Raw genomic sequence first — 20,286 nt, forward strand, 5'->3', positions numbered from 1 at the left:
ATGTAAACTCCGAGACCAATATCTATGCACACAGCAGGACTTCCGAGGGCCGGCGTACTCGTATGCAGGTACCGAGAACGAGGAGCTGGATCAACTGTTCCAGTTACACGACCTGAAGGCAGCCCTAGCAAAAATGAGACGAGGAACGGCGCCGGGAAGGGATAAAATAACCGTGAAATCACTTGCCAATCTTCCTGACTCGGCCTACACCATGCTCCTTGCCTACATCAATTCCATTTGGATCGGGAAAACAAGCCTACCAATTGAGTGGAAGACCGCCCTGGTCACCTTCATACCCAAAGCGGCCAAAGCTATTAACACGGACAACCTTCGCCCCATCTCCCTTACTTCTTGTGAGGGAAAATTAATGGAGACGATGGTGCGCGACAGGTTGTCCACGTTCCTGGAGACCAAAAATGCATTTGCCGACACCATGTTTGGGTTCCGCCCACACCAGTCCGCGCAAGATGTCTTGCTTCAGCTCGACCATGAGATCGTCGATCCAGTCGAGTATCCCCTGAATGACAAAGTTGTGCTCGCTTTGGATCTGAAGGGGGCCTTTGATAACGTGACCCACGAAATTATTCTAACACATCTCTCACAGGTGGATTGCGGTCAAAACACTTTCAACTATATTAAACAATTCCTCACTGACCGACAATCATACATTCGGATTCAGGACATTGAACACGGCCCTTACCGATTAGGCTCGAGAGGGACTCCGCAGGGAGCGGTCCTCTCGCCCCTCCTATTCAATGTGGCAACGATGAGACTCCCCGCTCAGCTGGCGAAAGTCGAAGGCATACAGCATGCGCTGTACGCCGACGACATCACCATATGGGCGTCACACGGCTCGGCAGGAGACATGGAGGCAAGCCTGCAGCAAGCGGTGGACATCGTGGATGACTATGCCCGTCGCTGCGGCCTTCAGTGCTCCCCGTCCAAATCGGAATTCGTGCACATACGCCCCTCACCAAAGTGCACCAAAAAAATCGACCTCTCCCTTCACAGCGGACCAATACCCGAACGCGATGAGATTAGAGTACTGGGGCTTTTTATACACAAAAATCGCAGAGCAGACACAACATTGGCCAAATTGCGTAAGGTGGGGGACCAGGTGGGCCGGATGGTCCACCGGGTTTCCAACAAGCGCGGGGGGTTACGATGCAAAGATGCCTTGCGGCTGGCGCATGCATTCGTAACCAGCCGAGTCCTGTACTCGGCTCCATACCTCCACCTACGCAAATCCGACGAGAATGCACTCGAAGTCATTCCCGCAAAATCTACAAGCGCGCCCTCGACCTTCCTGTCAGCACCTCTACCCAGCGCCTTTTGGGCTTGGGAATGGTGAACACCTTCAAGGAGCTGAGAGAGGCGCACTTGACAAACCAATATACTAGACTCTCTAAAACACCGTCGGGTCGCCGCCTCCTTGCCCGGCTACACATCAATCATTCAATACACACGGAAGAGCGCGTATGGATTCCAGAAGTTTGGCGATACTCCTTGCACGTGCGCCCTCTTCCGGCTAACATGACCCGAGACGACTACAGTGGCCGACGCCTCGCGCGGGCGGAAGCCTTGGCTCGACACTACGGCCACAAATTCGGAGTATTCTACGTGGACGCCTCCGGCCCGCACTACGGTGGTTGGTACACGGCTGTGGTCGTCCACGAAAACACCGTTGTAAACGGACTCACATTCCCTGCACATAACATTACGCACGCGGAGGAGATCGCCATCGCACTAGCCGCCGCATATCAGGACTCGAGGGTCATCATCACCGACTCAAGGGGTGCCTGTCGCAGTATTGAACAGAGATACATTCCGTACCGTGCTTATAAAATTTTGCAGAACAGCAGCTACCTAGGTGCCCCCGCGCACCGAACGATCATATGGGCTCCGGCTCACACGGGCCTCGATGGTAATGAGACGGCCGATGCCACCGCCCGCGCGCTCACTCTCCGGGCACCATCCTCGTCCCCTACCGATCCGGAACTCGAACCCAATCCCGCCTACACCTTTAAGGCGGTCACACAATTTTATCAATCAGGCCAGAACGTCTATCTGAAACCCTGTAAGGGCCTCACGAAGGCGGAGGAGCGAATCCTCCTTCGCCTCTATACTAAAACACTATTGTGCCCGGCAAACATAAAACACTTTGACCCCGCTTGCACGGGGAAGTGCCCGCATTGTGAGGAAAATTCCTCTGACATTTTCCACATGGTGTGGGCATGCCAAAAAACCCCAAACCTTACAACACTACCCAACCCTTCGCGGGAGGACTGGGAGGCAGCCCTGCTCGACTGCTCTGACCTGACAGCCCAACGGGCCCTGGTCGAGCGTGCCCGGGCCGCGGCCAACGCCAATGGGCTCCCGTAAGAGGGAGCTCACCTAGTGTTTGTACGGGGCGGCCCTTTAAGGACCGTTCCCACCCTCCCTGTAAATAACATCTGTAAATAAATGTTTTTCAGCAGCAGCAGCGAAATGCAGCATGTATGTCACTTTTCACGCCACTTGCCGTCAGGCCGCGCCGACGGATGCTGGTAGCTCCTGGCGTCAGAGTATAGAGTGCTCGCGTTTTGCTGATGTTGAGTCACTGTGCCCAGCGTGCGCGCGCGTCAACGCTACGATGGAGTATATTGCGCCCTTCATGATGCGCTCGTGTTCGTTTTGCTAGCTCCACATATACCAAATGTGGTGTTACGTGACGTCGTTGGATAATGAAATATATGACTGGTGCAAACATGATAATCCTGACACGCGTACGTGTCATGTAAGAACATGACAACAAACCACGCTCATAGCGTGCTCGAGGCCGTTTCGCTAGCTCTGCATACCGAGTTTGGTATACGGGACGCGATTGGTGGCGAATGTATGGGACTGGTTCAAACTTCATAATCATGAGATGCGTGTCATGCAACAACATGACTACATACCATGTTCATGAAGCACTCGCGGTCATTTTACTGGCTTCTCATGAACCAAATTGGACATTACGGAACGTGAATAGATGATGAACGTATGTGACTGGTGCAAACACGATAATGATCTCATGCGTGTCATGTAAAAACATGACTACACGCTCATGATGCGCTCACGGCCGTTTTGCCAGCTTCACATGTACCAAATTCAGTATACCATGACGCGAACGGACGACAACATAGCTCAACATATACCAAATTTGGTATTAGGTGACGTTAATAAATGACGAAAGTAAATTAAACGTCCAAACATGTTAATCGTGTCATGGAAGTCATGTACGGCATAATTTACCCCTGCCTCTTAACGTTGTGCTGAATTTAAAGTGACCTACTACCCTTTCTCATTCGTGCTTGGCATATCATCGATTCCCACTGTACGTGCAGAGAGAGATAGACTTTATTAATTTCCGGCAGATTGCTGGGATGGGCTCCCACCTAGGGGCCAACGGAGAGACCGTGTCTCCCGGCAGCTTCCTTGGCCTGCTGGATCACCCAAAATTGTTTGTCCAGGCCCGAACTGAGCAGCGCAGTCCGCCAACGCGCCCGAAGGTCTTCATTGGAGGCCGCGACCCCAGAATTTCTGACTAATGCTGGACATTCCCATAGGATATATGGTCAAGAGTGGCTCTGGTGGTACAGTACTGGCATAGATTAGAACTATAGACGTCGGGATATATGTGGTGCATGATGACAGGGTTCGTGTATGTGCGTGTTTGTAGCTGCCGCCACTGAACGGACTGGGCCCGATTCAGCTTGGAGCGAGGCGGAGGGTACTCCCGTCTTTGCAGTCGATAGTGTTGAATTATGTCATTAAATTTAGTGAGCTGATCGTCCCATTCCCACACCGGCACAGAAAGGTCCGTTTGGGTGGCCGCTTCGTCTGACGTGACTCGGAACGTAAGACCTCGAGCCACGTTGTGCGCCACTTCATTCGGATTGGCCTCCGCGTTACCTAGTGGTGTGTGGGCAGGGAACCACAAGATGTGTACGTATTTGTCCACCTCGTGAATTTTGCCTGTATTAGGAATCCGCAATGCCTCGGGATAGATTCTGCCGCATGCGTAGTTTCGAACGGCAGTCTGCGAGTCGCTTATTACGCATGAGGCGTTAGTGTGGGCTATGGCCATCGCGATAGCCACTTCCTCTGCCGTTTCTATGTTCCGTGTGTTGATTGACGCGCTGCTTTTGCATTGTTGTGTGTGGTCTACGACAGCAGCCACGAAGTGGTGACGTTCCTGGTAGCGTGCAGCGCCGACAAAGACTGCCTCATGGTTGCGCCCAAACATCTTTGACATGGTCCTGGCTCTACTGACACGTCTGCCCTTGTTGTGTTCAGGGTGCATGTTTCTTGGTATGGGTGGTACTGTTAGCTTAGCATGGATAGTGCGTGGTATGTCGTGTTTGTCTCCGTGTGGAGTGTGGTAAGAAATACCGAGATTACATAGAATCTGCTGGCCTGCTTTGTCTTGGCTAATCGCTCGAATTGGGAGATTTGTTGCGCCTCAATAAGTTCCTCAAAGGTATTGTGTAAACCAAGTTGAAGGAGTAGTTCGGTGCTGGTGTTTTGAGGCAAACCTAGCGCTTGTTTGTAAATTTTCCTAATTAGGCTGTTGAGTTTTGGCTTTTCCGCGGTGAACCATCGGTGGTACGCCGCCGTATAAGTGATGCGAGTTAGAACAAACGCTTGGATCAAACGGATGATGCTGGCCTCTTTCATGCCTTTGTGTTTATTGGTAATGCGCCTAATGAGGCGCATCGTGTTAGACAATCTGGCTTCAATGTTGCGAACTGTCTCTCCGTTGGTACCCTTACTTTCTATGATCAAACCTAGCACTCTGATTTTGTCCACGGTTGGTATGGCGTGACCATCGCTTGTAGTGAGTTTTATATCAGCGTGTGCCCGCGCTTGGGGATGTTGTTTGGGTGGCCGACCTCTAAGTGTAGGGCGATATAGCAGTAGCTGAGATTTCTTCGCCGAGCAGGAAAGTCCAGTTCCTTGTAAATACCGTTCGACTGTGTCAATCCCCTCATGAAATCTCTGTTCAATGGAACCATCACTGCCGTCGCACACCCAGAGGGTGATGTCGTCGGCGTAAATGGTGTGATGAAATGCTTCGATGGCTTGAAGTTTTGAAGGAAGACCAATGAGGGTGAGGTTAAACAACATGGGAGATATCACGGAACCCTGCGGGGTGCCCGCACTTCCTATGGTTATTTTGGACGACCTGAGTGCTCCCACAGTGATTGTGGCCGTTCTGCTCGTAAGAAATGTCCTAATATAGTTGTACGTGCGAAGCCCCAAGTTTAGGTTATTGACCTGATTTAGAATGGTGCTATGCGTGACAGAGTCAAAAGCCTTCTTCAGATCAAGACCAAGTATGCCCTTAGTGGAACGTCCCGTACTGTCTATGATGTGATGCTTAATCTGCAACATGGCATCCTGCGTTTAAAGATGCCTGCGGAAGCCAATCAGGGTGTGGGAAAAAATCATTGTCTTCGAGGTAATTTGTCAGTCTAGCCAGGAAAGCGTGTTCCATCAATTTGCCTATACAAGATGTTAAGGAGATGGGCCGAAAATTGTCAGTATTGAGTGGTTTGCCTGGTTTCGGAATCAGAATCACCTTGGCCGTTTTTCAATGTGGGGGCAAGATTCCGGTGTTCCAGCAGTTATTAATATAGTCTGTGATATGCGTGATCGACTCATCGTCCAAATTGCGTATCATCTTATTCGCGATGTTATCCGGACCTGGTGCAGATTTGGTATTAAGTTTTTGTAGGGCGGCACGGATATCCGCTTCGGTGAATTCTTCGTCTAGAGCAGTGTTGATCTGGCCCGTATAATCTGGATGCTGCTGAGTAGGAGCTTGAGAGATATATTTGAGCTCTACCTCCCTAAGAAACTCCTCGTCGGTGCCCTTGTAAGCATGTATTAGTTTGTTGATGGTTTGTCGTTGGGCGGTTTAGCTGTCTTCTGGGTCGAGCAGGAACCGTAGAAAATGCCAAGTTTTACTAAGACTTAGTTGCCTGTCCATCGCATCGCAGGTTTCATCCCAGTGTTGCCGGCTTAGCTGTGTTGCATACATCTCTATCTCTGTGTTGAGGAGTGCTATGCGTTTCCTGAGGTTTCTGTTGTATTTCTGTGTCTTTCACCTCTTTTGAAGCGATTGCTTTGCCTCCCACATGTGGAGGAGCCGGCTATCGATCTCTTCGAGGTGTGCCTCGGGAGGTACGATTCGCGTGGCATTATTAATATCCTGTTTAAGCGTGTGTATCCAGTCCTCTATGTCGCTGATGGGTTGGACCTGGTTCTCACGTGATTTGCGGAACTGGGTTCAGTCTACCAACTTTAGCTCTTTTCCCGTGGGTTTACCTGGGCCACCTTGAACATGTACCTCGATGATGTAGTGGTCGCTACCCAGGTCCTCTAGGGTATTTTTCCAGGTGGCTGCTGATGTGTTTCTCGTGAACGTCAGATAAGGCGTTGTGTCTTTACTGGAGCTAGTGCCACCACTGTACGTGGAATCTGCTAATTTTTTTATGAACGAAGTTACTGGGTCCCGCATCACCGCTCCCCACCCTAGCGTTTCAGGCACCTAATGGTCATTTTCGCAGCTCCCAACCAGAATCAAAATCAGAACGCGCCTAAGCGCATCAAATGTTAGTGTAATTACGAAGCGTTTTTTGTATATTAGATGTAGCAGTGAAGGGGAATATAAAGTATCGCGTGAGGATGCATGTTGTCAAAATGCGCTATCGTGAAAAATGTGAGACTGAAGTTATATAAACTCAATAATTACTTGTTTACAAGCAGCTAAGCAGCTTGTGATTGAGCTGTTCATACTAAACTGGGGAGAGACAGTATTCAGCTATACGTATACAGGTGATATCATTTTAATTGACAAGTACGCGCTGTCCAAAGTTGTGAACACATCGTAAACCAGGGTTGCCAACTGTCTGGTAATTATCCTACAGTCGTATGGCACATTTTCAAAGTTTCCCAACCAGCGTATAGGGTAGTAGGGCTGGTACGTACGTAGGGTAATTTCAAAATTTCCCTCGTCATTTATCAGTGACCTATCCGCGCGACCTATCCGAAGGTTACATTCGTGGAGAGATCCTAAGTGGAAATGTCTTAAAGCTCCGAAGACGAAAGATCGAAAGATTCTTGTGCTTACCTTGTTTTTTTTGTTTTTTACAGCTAAAGCTGTTGCGACATCACAACGCAGTTCACGTGCGCACCGTAGTTGTCCGACACCACCTGCGATGTCCGTAACCACAATTGCACGAAACAAGAAATGCTCAGTAAACAAGAAACACAAAGGACGCACTGGGGTTCGAACCCGCGTCCCCTGCAAGCCAGCCCAGTATTGTACTACTGAGCCACACCCGTGAAACTACTTTGCAAACTGGTCTTGTTCGAAGCCAGGAAAGGAATCATGTTAATATGAGTGATAACACGTTTTAGAACCGAGAAGGGACAATCAAGAGTCACATAATGCGAATTGGCAATGAGTATGTTGTCGAATAACACAACCATTTACAAACGCTCGATATTGTTCACGTAATAACTGTGGCGCATATCCACTGTGAAGGATTACAAAAGCATCTGCCATAATTCTTCATCTACGTCAAGCACAGCACAAAAAAAAACGCACAAAGTTCCTTGCAAGAGTGTAGCAGGTACCACGCTTCTCCGAAAGATGGCGTAGTGAATGCCTGCCTACTACACAATGACTAATGGCGTAGTGGGTACCCAGAAAGTGTGCGGGATAGTTACCTAAAGAGTGTGCTCTTAAAAGCCGCTCTTCAAATCCACTCTTCCAGCCTTCGCTGAGACAGTGCTGCGCGCTCTTTTCGGGATGTCTTTTCCGCCATTTGTGGCGTCTGTTCGTTGCATGGATAGGCTTTTAAATTTTGTGACGGTGGTTGGTGTTTACCAAATGAAGCTCTATCATCGCACTTGAAAAGTCATGATTGGCGTCGACGCGAGTGTTGCAAAAAATCATGATGACATAACAGCGCCACCTCATCTCGGCACAATTCTTGATGTCATGATGGTCATTGCGACGTCATCGTCACACGGTCTTTGGAGGGCGGATCACGTCATAGAGTGTACAATATTTGCACGTCATCATTGTTACACAGCGCTATTACTAAACGTAGGGTAAAATGCAATTAAAAACGCCAGGCCTGCGCGGTAGGTGCAGCACAGTCACAGCGACAGCTAAAATAGCGGCCTTTCAGAGCCTTTTATAAACACTCATTGGGTAACTGCTGCAAGCACACTTGCTTTGTGCCCACTACGGCATTATTATTAGTAATAAAAATTTTAGGGTAGTAGCTCGGCATTCGCAATGCTATTTTTCATCATTTTTCTGAAAAGCGTGGTGTTCGCTAAACTATTGCGAGGAATTTTGTGCCAATTGTTTATGCAGGCGCTGCAGACGGTGAGGAATTTAGCCGAAATGGGTATGCGCCCCAGATAATAGCTGAACAATAACAAGCTTTTGTAATGGGTTGGAGCGTAGGACGACCCACTCGTTACGCTATTCGTATTGTGCGACGACTGCTTGTTCTTTCACTGTTTTAAAACGCTTTATAAGTCATTTTAACACGATTGCTTTCCGGATATCAAGCCTGCCTAAGGCAAGTTTGACAACAAGTTGCATGCACCGGCGTGGCTATGTGATAGCATACTGGGCTGATACCCAGCTGACTCGGGTTCGAGCTCCACTGTGCCATTGGCACTAGGTTTTTTTCTCTAATTTGGCGCGATGTGGTTACGGGTGGCGGCAGCGCACAACTATATACGGTGCTGTGCGAGACCTGAGTTGTGATCTCATAAGAGCTTCCACTGTAAAAAGTTGGTAGGGTGAAGTGGGATAGTTTAGACCTCGGCATAGCGTATTTTGCAAAAAAATTGTTGGCCACACTGTTGTTACGTGCTTAAAAGGTATGGGATAGACTTTTGACTGATATTTTGCAGTTTCTTGATGTTTGCTTACCGCGGAGCATGTTTACTGGCAGCTTGTACTTGTGTAACCCGTGTTGAGCGAAACCGGTGCTTAATTTCGCGACTGCGCCCTCAAATATAATTTTATTAAACAAATAGTTCTTGTGTCACGGTTACGCGCCACACAGGAAAGAAAATAGCACTAGCGCGCTAAAGCTTAACAGCAGTTTTGAGCTGCAAATTGATCGCTCAAAAGTGGTGGGGTATCCGGTCTATCATAGTGCACAGGCTTCGAAAAAGCCCATTCGCATTGAAAATTGATAAATATGGACGTAATCCATCCATTATTAAGAAACTCAATGAGAATACTGCAGTTTTTTGTTCGTTGTATATGCATAGGAAATTGCACGACCTGAAAAATGTAGCGAAGCGATTTGGCGTGAGGGTTGTGTTAACGCACCAACCACGCCTCGTCGCATTTGTTCTGTAGTGCACGAGATGACAGGTAACGTAAAGAAAAAAATTACACCATCTCGCAATAAAGGAAACCATCAGAAGCATTCGAAGCTGCGCATGGGTCGACTTCCGCTCTTTCCTGCTGGGAAAGCACCCTTGCAAGTATAGCATATATTACCATGTAGTTTCGGTTGCTGTTACACGTCCCGAACTGTTGTTGGAGCACGCTCCGTGGGTTCAAGTTCATCGCGCGTCTGCAGAAACTTGTTTCCCGACACCATCACGTGATTTCTGAGAGAATGTAAGGGGGAGAGGTCACAGCCTTTCACACGGCCATTTACGCGTGATTTCCTAACATTGTACGCGGAAGGTCCCATGTGCTGGAGTTTGCTCTTCCATAACTAAGCAATCTCGAATTGGCCAGCGCTACACCGCTTCTTCTTGTACGTTTGTTGATCTATAGGTGGAAGCCAACTTCATTTTGTTGACCGGTTTGAGAGGAAAATGTTCTGCGCACCGGTGATGCCAACCCTATAGGGATAGAGCGACCTAGATACCTAGATCTAGGAACTTGCTCTTTCAGCGGTTTGGTGTCTTTATCAAAAATCTATGGAAATTTTGTACGACTCTAAAAAAGTTTACATTATGCGGCTTCATTACAGGCGTTACAGAGTAGTCACGCTTTTTCAACTTGAAAGGCTGTAAAAAAGAATAATATTCTGTTTCCCCTTCTTATATATATAAGAGTTTTAGTGTTTTGCTGGGCCGAGCGAAGGCGACAGCAGTTCTGCAATTTCAGATTATTATACCCTATATAATGCAGGAAACGAACTTTGTCGTCGTAAGTGTTTAACTTGCAGACGAAATATTAAGAGCGCCTTGAGCGCTTTCCTGCTCTTGGAAACAAAGAGGATTTTTTTCCCTATAGTTCTTATGCGCATGAGGCCAGCTTACGCTCACTGCATACTTGCCTTCACTGTGCAAAGTCTACATGAAAAATAACTACTGAACCAGAGGCCTAAAAGAACTAGAGCGAGAATAGGACTGAAAATTGTAGGAACTGGTATGGATACATTATTACAAAAAAAAAACCCGGTCCTGCACGGAAAGTGCCACACATGTCACAGCGAAAGCTGGAAGAACGGCCTACTACAAGCACAGATGCTTGCCTTGTACCATAAATAAAATAAAAATGGGGTAGTGGAGATCGTTCACAATAGCTTTGTGAACTAGCGTGTAGCGTGTAGTGTGTAGCTACCCACTACGTGCACACTAGTAAGGCATTATATGCATTTTGTTTATGTTGTGCTTTACGACAACAAAAAAAATATGTCCGCGGCCTTCTAATATGGCTTGGAGCAGTGTACGACCCACTTTTTATGCAACTGCTATTGTGCGACTCCTGGTTCTTGCTTTACAGTTACAAAACACTCTGTTAACGTTATTCCTTACCAGACAAATGAAGCCTGTACGGGGTCAGTTTACAATGGAGCCTGGCTAATATCTCCGAATAGAATAATGGGCCACCCCTCGGCGGACCTGGTTTCAATTCCCATTCTGTCCGCGGTATTTTACAGCGAACGCTGTTATGAGATCACAAATCGGGTCACGCGCAGTTACACGCCGCTGCTGGTGTCCGTAACCACATCGCGCGAAATTAAAAAAAAAAAACTAGCACCAATGACACAGTGGGACTAAAACCCGGGTCCGCTCAGTGCCAGCCCAGTATTCTACCACTGAGCCACACCAAGCTTAGGACTTGTTGGCAAACTTGCCTTAGGTAGGCTTGATGTCGGGAAAGGAACGGCGTTAATATGAGTAATAAAGCGTTTTGAAACAGTAAGATAACAGCCAGTCGTCGCACAATGCGAATAGCGTAACGAGTGGGTCGTCCAGTGCTCCAACCCATTACAAAAGCTTGTTCTTGATCACCTATTAACTGTGGCACATACCCACTTCAGGCGTTATTACTCATCGTCGTCAGTCACTGCATGAACAATTGGCACGAAACCGCTTGCATGTGTTTAGCGGATCCTACTCTTCTAAGAAGAATGCGAAAAATAGAATAGCGAATGCCGGTCTACCGCCCTAAAATTTTGTTGATTAATGCCTTCGTGGGTGTCAAGCAAGTATGCTTGCAGCAGTTACGCAATGAGTGTTTAGAAAAGGCTGTGAAAGGCCGCTCTTCCAACTGTCGCTGTGACTGTGCATGCTGCGTCTTCCACGCATTCCATGACGTTTTTTTTTTGTTTCGTTGCTTTTTTTTTCTTATTTTATGCACTACGAGTTACGGACACCGGTGGCGGTGGTACCAAAATCGACCCTTGTTGTGATCTCATAACAGCTTTCGCCATAAAAATCCATGATGAGAAGAGACGAGAGATATTTTAAAGTCTTCGTGAGAGTGAGAAAAGGGTTACAGTGTACTAGTGTACTAATAGTGTACTAATAGCGTAGTGTACTAGTGTACTAATAGGGGTAGTGTGCTAAGACGCATACGCACCCTTGAGGCACCTCATGTTGCCTACGAGCGATGGCTTCACAAGCATTTCCTCCGCAACGTCCGCGCCTACGCTATAAGCGGACGTTGCGTCTTATCTTAGCGGACTGTGTTATACTGAATCAGCTCTTACTACCCGCACGGTCAGAATTGTATCCCTGCGCATTCGCATTTCTTGTTAATTATTACAAAACAAATGTTGGAACGGATTGCTGGCCGAGCAGGTCGCGCAAGCGACGTAAGCCACACGCATCCCAAACAACTGAACTTTTATTTCCTTTGAAGTGCACGAAGAAACGCCTCGTGGTTCCCATTGGCATTCGCGAACTCGCGTCGCGCACAGAAGCCCTGTTTCGCAGCGCTACAATGCTCTCTCCCGCCCCTAGTAAACGGGTCAACACAACGCTCTGGTTCAAACGTCCATTCGCACCGGAGGCCTTGTGAGTCGTCCACTCCGCATGAACCTTTGGAGGAGTGGTTGGGCTGGTTCAGTCTGGTCTGCTGGTAGCCTTCTTGGCTGTGGAACTGGAGATGGTGCACGACCACTTCACTGTTGTCCACATGCACTAGTTTTACGTAGTCAAGCGAAACCACGTCATGACAGCCACCTTTTTCAATCGTGATGTGCTTTTCTCCTCGTTTAACCACCTTGAATGACCCATCATAAGAAGCTGGAGTGGACGCTGTACAACGTCGTGCTTCACGAACTGGCAGGAGTAGAGATCACTGGGCACAGGTCACAGCTTGCTTACAATGCCTTGCAGTCGCAAGGCGTACTCGCTGTTGACCTGGGCGTTTGCGTTTTTACTGTCGGCGACAAACTCCCCCAGAAGGCGAAATGTACCGTGTACGATTTAAGCCGAGCAGCAGCCAATGTCCGCCTTCATATTCGACCTAATTCTCAATAAAACCAGACGTAGAGCCTCCACCCAACTGTGACTTGAAGTTGCTGTCGGGCTAGTGTTCAGTTGTCGATGGAGCCTTTCCACCATACCGTTGCTGATGGAATGGTAGGCCGTTTTTCGGACGCGCCGGATTCCTAGGAGCCGCTTGATTATACCGAATAGGACACTCCAATTGCGTTCCGCGATCCGTTGTCACGGTCGATAGAACTTCGAATCGCGCAACCAGGGGCAGATGAAAGTGTGGGCCACCGTATCAGCAGTGATATCCCATTTCGATAACTAGTGTGCCCTCCAAAATTATAGAACACGTCATCAACTCGCAAATAGTGAGGTTTTTGACTCCTGTAACTTCTTCCATCAATCACAACACGGATTTCGGAAAAGGCCTCTCCTGTGAAAAGCAACCAGTGCTCTTTCTTCACGATTTGCACACTAACCTGGACCGTAACATGGAGACCAACGTAATCTTTCTACACTATTCTAAAGCATTTGACAAGGCTCCTCACCACTGCCTTTTGTTAAAACTTTCACAGCTTCACCTACAACCTAGCATTCTTCAATGGGTTGAACAATTTCCCACTAATCGTTCACAGTCTGTCTTCGTTAACGGTCATCAATCTAACCCTCGAGATCTCCCAGTCACATCAGGCGTTCCTCAAGAATGTGTCCTTGGTCCTCCCCTTATTTCCTAATATATATTAGCGACTTGCCCAATCATATAACCTGCAGCATTCGCATGTTCACCGATGACTGTGCCATTTATCATACTGTATTTAACCCCCATGATCACCTAGACCTCAAAAAAATCTTAACAGCGTTCTTAATTAGTGCAAGACATAATTAATGCCCCTAATTCGTCTAAATGCCACCTTGTCTTTTTCCCGTCGTCACAGCCCATATCGTTTCCAATATTTCATCGTTAACCACCCAATTGACCTGGTACCAAATTATAAATGTCTTGGAATCACAGAAGCTTTCGGATGCCTTGCGACAATTGTACGATCGGCCACTCTCTGTGCAGATGCTACTGGAACACCGTCATCGCCTTTCGTCGGCTCAAAAAGCAGTCAAAGCTGCCTTGTGCTTTTTGAAGACTACAGGCCTACGTGACCACCTCTAACTTTTGTGCCGTGCTACCGCTGCATACGCGCCAGCCGATTGACTGACAATCTTCCTTTTTTGTTCTTCTCTCTCTCTCTTTCTTCTCTTTCCTCTCTCTCTCATCTTTATGCCCCCTTCCCATTCCCCCGGCGTAGGGTAGCAAACCGGGCATGTGCTTGGTTATCCTCCCTGCCTTCCCTCTTTTTATTTATCCCTTGGAATCACCTTATCATATGACTTATCATGGCACACACACATCGCTAATGTAGTCTCAGCGTCCAATAAAGCACTCGGTTTCCTCAAGCGTCATCCTCGTCACAGTATGATGCTTCACTTCGGAGCGCTGACAAGGACAGACACTGCCTATTGTCTAACGCCGGACATTGCGGTTCATTCTGGGCCACACGAACCTATAGCTCTGCGCAGCCGCTGAGTGGATTGGATTCCCGGATGCGAGATGCCATGCAGATATTCATAAATGTTGCGGTGAAGGTCCGGTGGCACGAACGGCCTGGACCTAACAGTGGACATGTCACAACATACAGATCCTGTTGGTCCATCACTCATTGCAGCTTCAAGGCGCTGGTTGTGGACTTCAGTAGACGCTTCCACTCCGGATCACTGCGTTGAGCCGTCACTAGTGTGGCAGGCAGACGGCGTTCACAGAGCTGCGCGTAAGATGCCGCTGCATTGTCTTCCTCGCTCACATGACGTATATTCGTCGTCAATTCCGCGATGTAAGGCATTTGGCGGAGCTCTCGTGCCACCTGCGCACCCGTATTGGGGTTGATCGGATGCATTGCGTAAGTCAGTGGCTTATCATCCATGAGTACGAAAAATTCTTGACCTACGTAGTGACGGAAAAGTCGTAGAGCCACGTATATGGCCAGAAGCTTCCTACCAAAGGTGATGTATTAGTGGTTGGCTGCGCTCAATTTTCTAAAGAAAAATTGGTTGCCACCTTCCGCATGAGTTCTGCATTAGCACGGCTACAATAGCCACTTCTGAGACGTCCACCAATACACATTGTGGTACCCCGATTGGCGGGTATGTGAGCAGAGCGGCATTCGTGAGAGACTCCTTCATACGCCAAAACGCATCTACCGCTCTGTCGTTCCACCCAATGTCGCTTGCCTTAGTTCCTGGAGCTGCTATTAGGCTGTGCGGCGGGTCAAGGATGTGGGCGCGCTTCGGAACAAACCTACGGTAGAAGTTTACGAGTCCTAGGACCTCTAGGAGCTGGCGGATGGTTTTTTGTTTGGAAACCGTCCTACTGCTACAACCTTGTCCGGATATGATTGCAGTCCCGCACTCGAAATACTGTAGCCCCAAAGTGGCAGCGATGGTACTCCGAACATGTACTTGGCCGATTGATAACGATGCCATGTTCTGCCAGTCACTGTAACACGCAGCATAGACGACTCTCGTACTCTTCGGGCGTGCGGCTATCGATCAGCAGGTTATCCAGCTAAACCGTGGAAAAGTCGAGGCCTCGGACAATGCCATTCATGAACCGCTGAAAAGTTCGGCCAGCATTCCGTACGCCAAAATCCGTAGAAATTCAAACATTCCGAATGGTGTTCTTATTTCAATTTACGAAACAAGCAGCACGTATCTGATGGTATGCTCTCACTAGATCTGAGGAGATGTTCGCGCCCTGCAGGCAGTAGGTCTGTTCGAGTGGCACTGGGTAGAGGTCCGGCACAGTCACACGGCTTATATCGCTCTATATTCCCCTCAGGGAGTCGCGAATCAAAAGAAAAGGGATACACTGCGAACCGAGGGCAACATACACTCTTAATATTTGTTTTTATTTGAACATGCTGCAGGCTTTTCACGGCCCATGCGGGAGTGGAGACAAGAAAATACATACTAGGCATCTAAAAAAATGCATAATGGAACAACAAGAAAAAAATACAATGGCAAACAACTCATAATTCAAAATGGACACATTGTATTATGTTCATAAATGATTGAATGGTGTTACAGCACACAATATTGTTGTCTACTCTATTCCAATGGTGGATAGCTGACGGAAAAAGAGAATGTTTGTGAGCGTTAACACGACTGAAAGGTTGGTGGATAGTTTTCTAATGGTTTAGTCGCGATGAGTGTTTGGGCGAGTTTAGAAGGTAATGAGATCGTGATATGCGGAATTGACCATGATATAATTGGTAAACAAATTTTAGTCGCAAGATAATTCTGCTATGCGAAAGAGGCTTTAAGTTTGGCCTTGCGAGCAAGCCTGCAGAACTAGATTGCCTCGAGAAGTCTGAGTATACAAATCTACCTGCCAATTTTTGATTATTTCTATTTTATTAATGAAGTGATTTTGATGTGGACTCCAGATGAGGTAGGTGTACTCTAAACATGGTATAATTAGTGTTTTGTATGCATAAAGTTTAAGATGTGATGGTGCAGTGCGCAATTTTCTCCTCTGGAAGGAAAGCTTCCTCTCCGCTTTACGAAATATGGCTAAAACACGCGGTTCCCAGTTGAGGTTCGATGAGAAAGTAATGCCTAAGTGTTTTACTTGGTTGCTTTTGTCGATAGTTGTGTTTTCTATAGTATACGGAAAGGTAAGGGGGTTGGTCTTATTTGTGATTATACTCAGAGATCAGTCAAAAGATGCAAGTTTATAACAAATACTGAAAAAAATGCACGTCGCAACTCTTACGAGCGGCCGCCGGCGAGCAGAAGCTTTCATTGAAGATGCCGGTGGCGCCACCTCTCCTTATGTGACGCCAAATGCGTCATAGGAGCGGCAGAGTAAGCCCTCCTCTAGTACACTGTAGCGACGTCCCCTAGTACACATCACGGCGGCTTTCTCCTCAGCAAAGCGACTCTCAGCGCAGGAGCAAAAGAAAGCGACAAGCAAAGAAGTATAACCGCGGAAGCGCCATCCGCTGAAAATGACCCCAATGAACAGTCGCCACCGAATAGCGAAGAACCCCAAAAAGCATCCAGCTCAGATGGGGTACGAGACGACTTGAACTTCTTAACACGATAGCGTTAGGGGGCTCGTGTAGCAGAAATTACGCCGTGGGCGTCGGCACCGTTGATTGCGAGCGAGAAATTGAGAAAGAAGCAAATCAAATATATATTGAAGTTTGCAGTCCCACTGAGGATCGCACTCGGGCAGTTTGCATGCCTGGCAGATGTCCTACCACAAAGCCACGATGTTATTTGCAGCTGCTTCGAAAAAAAAAAAAAACACTACATAAATGCCATGTAGTGAAAAGAGTCTCCTTAACGCATTTTGTTCGACTGGTGTCACGACGAAAACGAGCCCATTCGGTGATTTGTAGGCAAATATGGGAGGCTAACAAACTACGTCGATAAAGGCCGCGATAGTGCAGCCATCGCCGCTAAAAACAGACAAGAACTTTCAAACAGCTCTAAAAATGGACAACTATGCCCATCTAGCGGAAAAATTATCATGCCTTTCCAGAGGCGTTGATCAAGCAAACAGTAAACGCTAGATAATGAGCTGGCATCTGTGAGGCATTGTTAGACTCTTCATGGCCTCCGAGAAGGCCAACGCGTGGCATGCATCTTGGAGGCCATGCAACTCTTACTTTATATCAAAAGTCTGTATGTACCATTCGTTCGTGCGCTGGTACAATCTACTGTGTGTGTGTTTACGTAACAAAACATATTAATAAGTTACACTTAGGGGTTGAAGGTCGCACTAGGGGCCCGATTTCGCTATCGCGTTCAACTCTTAAAGGCAAAGCTTAATGGTCCCCAGTGTTTATTGCACTGGAAAACACTTGCTAAGTGCTGAACGAAGCAGTTTTCCTGAGTGGGTATGCTCTTCATTGCACTTGGGCAGAATACGAAGAAGCGAATGTGGTGCCGGGAAAAGTTGTCTTTTTTTTTTTTTTTGCAACAGGATGCCCACCCCAAAGCGAACTTCTTTAACAACACCATTTGTCTTCACAGCAGGAAGCAGAAAGCTTCCTCCAAAAACTGGAGATGCCTTCGAAGTTTGTGTTGGAGCCGAGGTGTTATGTAAATATGATGAATGAAAAATATTATGTACCGCCACATCACTTTTGAACACATAAATTTGCATTATTTCTGTATTTTAAACAGTTCTTTGGGTGAAATATTGTGGTTGGTAGATGTCTTGTAAATTTTATGCGTATTCTATGCGTAATAAGTTGTACAAAGTAGAAAAGTCAAACTTGAAAATAAAAATATGTTACGTTCACGTAAGACAATGCGTCTGCCGACCGGAAATGTAACTATACAGCTGGAGCTGTGCTTGTTTAAAATTTTAAGATCACAATTTTTCACAAATCAAAATTGTTGTGTGTGCCTTTTATTGTTTTCCTGAAAACATGGATGTTTACGTGCGTATGAAGCATTTTCTTAATCGAAAAACACACTGTTCTCCGTAACTTCAGTGGCGAGTTCTATCGAGTAAGGCCTACGGTCACGCGTCGAGCATGCGTTCAAGGCACATAGATTATTCGGAAATGCCTGATGCATAAACACGTGCGAAAATTGCGCTCCTCCCAATTAGAACCTTATTACATTGGCGACGATGTTTCACTGAATCGCGGCTTTCCGGAACGCAGCCCCCATCTCGATCCAGCACTGCAGTCATAGGAGCAACGTGTTTCTGTAGCGCTGTGAAACGGTACTTCTGTGCGTGATAGCCAACAGCACAAGCACGAGGAGCAACGTGACTTTTCTTAGTGCACTTCAAAGAACATAAAGGTTCCGTTCTTGTTTGGAGCGCGTGTGGCTTATCTCGCTTGCGTGACCTGCTCCGCCTGGCGGTGCGTTTCAACATTGGTGACTCGAATTGTGGTGCAGCCACCGCGATTAAGCTTCAACGCGACTATGACTTCGACGTCCACAACGAACGCTACGCCCAGTCTCCTCAGTCTACGGTAAGCTGCCATCGTTTTGGGCCGCGGACCCCGTACTCAAGTTTATTCAAGTAGAAAAGCCCAGTTGTCAGCGCAACGCATCACTTCAGACTTGATCAAATATCACGACATCGTATAAGCAGCCCCCCCCCCCCCCACCCCCAGCCAGTGAATCGCGGGATCTCTTGCTCGACCCACCTGCTGAAAAAGCATAGGTCTCTCATCCACCGTGTCACGCTCCCCGAATCACAGCGACCACCGCAATTGCTTAACGACAGGAACCGTGTTGACCGTACTCCTCGTAAGGCGCTGTGGCACACGCAACTACTACGCTGCGAAACAACAAACAGCTTAGACGGAGCATTTTTTTCGAGAACTGTTTTTGCAAAAGCTGCCGTCATGTGTTCGCTTGGTTGTCGAGGTGTCAGAGCAGAAAGACCTACCTGCGGTCGCCAAGCTCGCTGATCGGCTCGTGGTGGTCACCAGTCCCACATCACTGGCGGCCATGCGAAAACAGGCGCAGGATTAACTCCAGCAAATGCATGCAGATGTTTCTCGAATCACGTTATCAGCTTTGTGTGCAGGTGTGAGCATAGGTGTGCGGACAACCAGATCGCGCGGCCGAAAGCATCGGAGCGCTATCTATAGCGACTCGACGCCTGCTGCGGTGTGCATGCGAATCCCGTCGTATCAGATGGCAAAACGACACGTGGGTGTCGCTGTCTTTGCTCTATCAAATTTGTGCCTTCTTTTCTGCTTTTCACGTTGTGGCTGCAAAGGCGCCGGTTCCAGCACCGAGCTGACGACGTTATTCGCACCGGTTGAATAGCGTAGCTAATCATAGCTAAAGTCCCTTGATCTTGAGAAAGTACCGCCATTCACTGTACTCGCCGCCACGCACTCGACCTCCTCACTCCCTCCTCGCCCCCCTTGGCATCCTCCCGGCCTCCCACACTTTTTCTGCACGATGATTGGTCTCCTTCGCGGTTGACTTTAGGGACGCGTGGATCTTGCGCTTTGCTTGTGTTTTTCTTTTTCGCTCGCACCATTTTTCGCCGACGCTCCGCGTAACAACCGTAGCGCGCTTTCTTATCTGTGCTTTGTGCGGTCGCTATGCCGTGCTGTTGCGCCCATGACTGCAACAACCACAGCGGGAAAGGTTACGCACTTTTGATGATACCCTACGGTAAACGCGACAGCTTGCGCAAGCAGCAGTGGCTCTACAACATCAACCGAAAAAACTTCGTTCCAATAAAGAACAGCGTTCTTTGCGAGGTAAGGCACCTGTTTTATTGCTCGTAACAAAGCTTTGCCGAATGCTGCATTTGAAATATTGTTTTGGCCTATTCATCAACATAAGCGTTCTTTAGGGGCTAAGCTTTTTACGCCGTGGGTCGTATGTCCCGTGTCACCGTAGTTGTCGTAGTAGCCAGTTGCATAGCATTGGATGTTAATAAAAACGATGTCGCACCATATATATGGAGTGAATGATGAGTGGGACGAA

The 20,286-nt window shown here is 47.8% G+C and overlaps 1 protein-coding gene across 1 annotated transcript in view; it reads right to left on the reverse strand.

Moving 5' to 3' along the window:
- Positions 1–19,293, reverse strand: part of LOC119181528 (uncharacterized) — a 137,473-nt gene extending 118,180 nt beyond the window's left edge. The window contains exon 1 of the mRNA XM_075883437.1: positions 19,226–19,293. The gene's annotated coding sequence lies outside the window, so the exon portion shown is untranslated. The remainder of the gene's footprint in view (positions 1–19,225) is intronic.
- Positions 19,294–20,286: the final 993 nt, after the last annotated feature.

This window comes from Rhipicephalus microplus, unplaced genomic scaffold (assembly GCF_043290135.1).
Source record: "Rhipicephalus microplus isolate Deutch F79 unplaced genomic scaffold, USDA_Rmic scaffold_17, whole genome shotgun sequence".
Taxonomy (NCBI): Eukaryota; Metazoa; Arthropoda; class Arachnida; order Ixodida; family Ixodidae; genus Rhipicephalus; species Rhipicephalus microplus.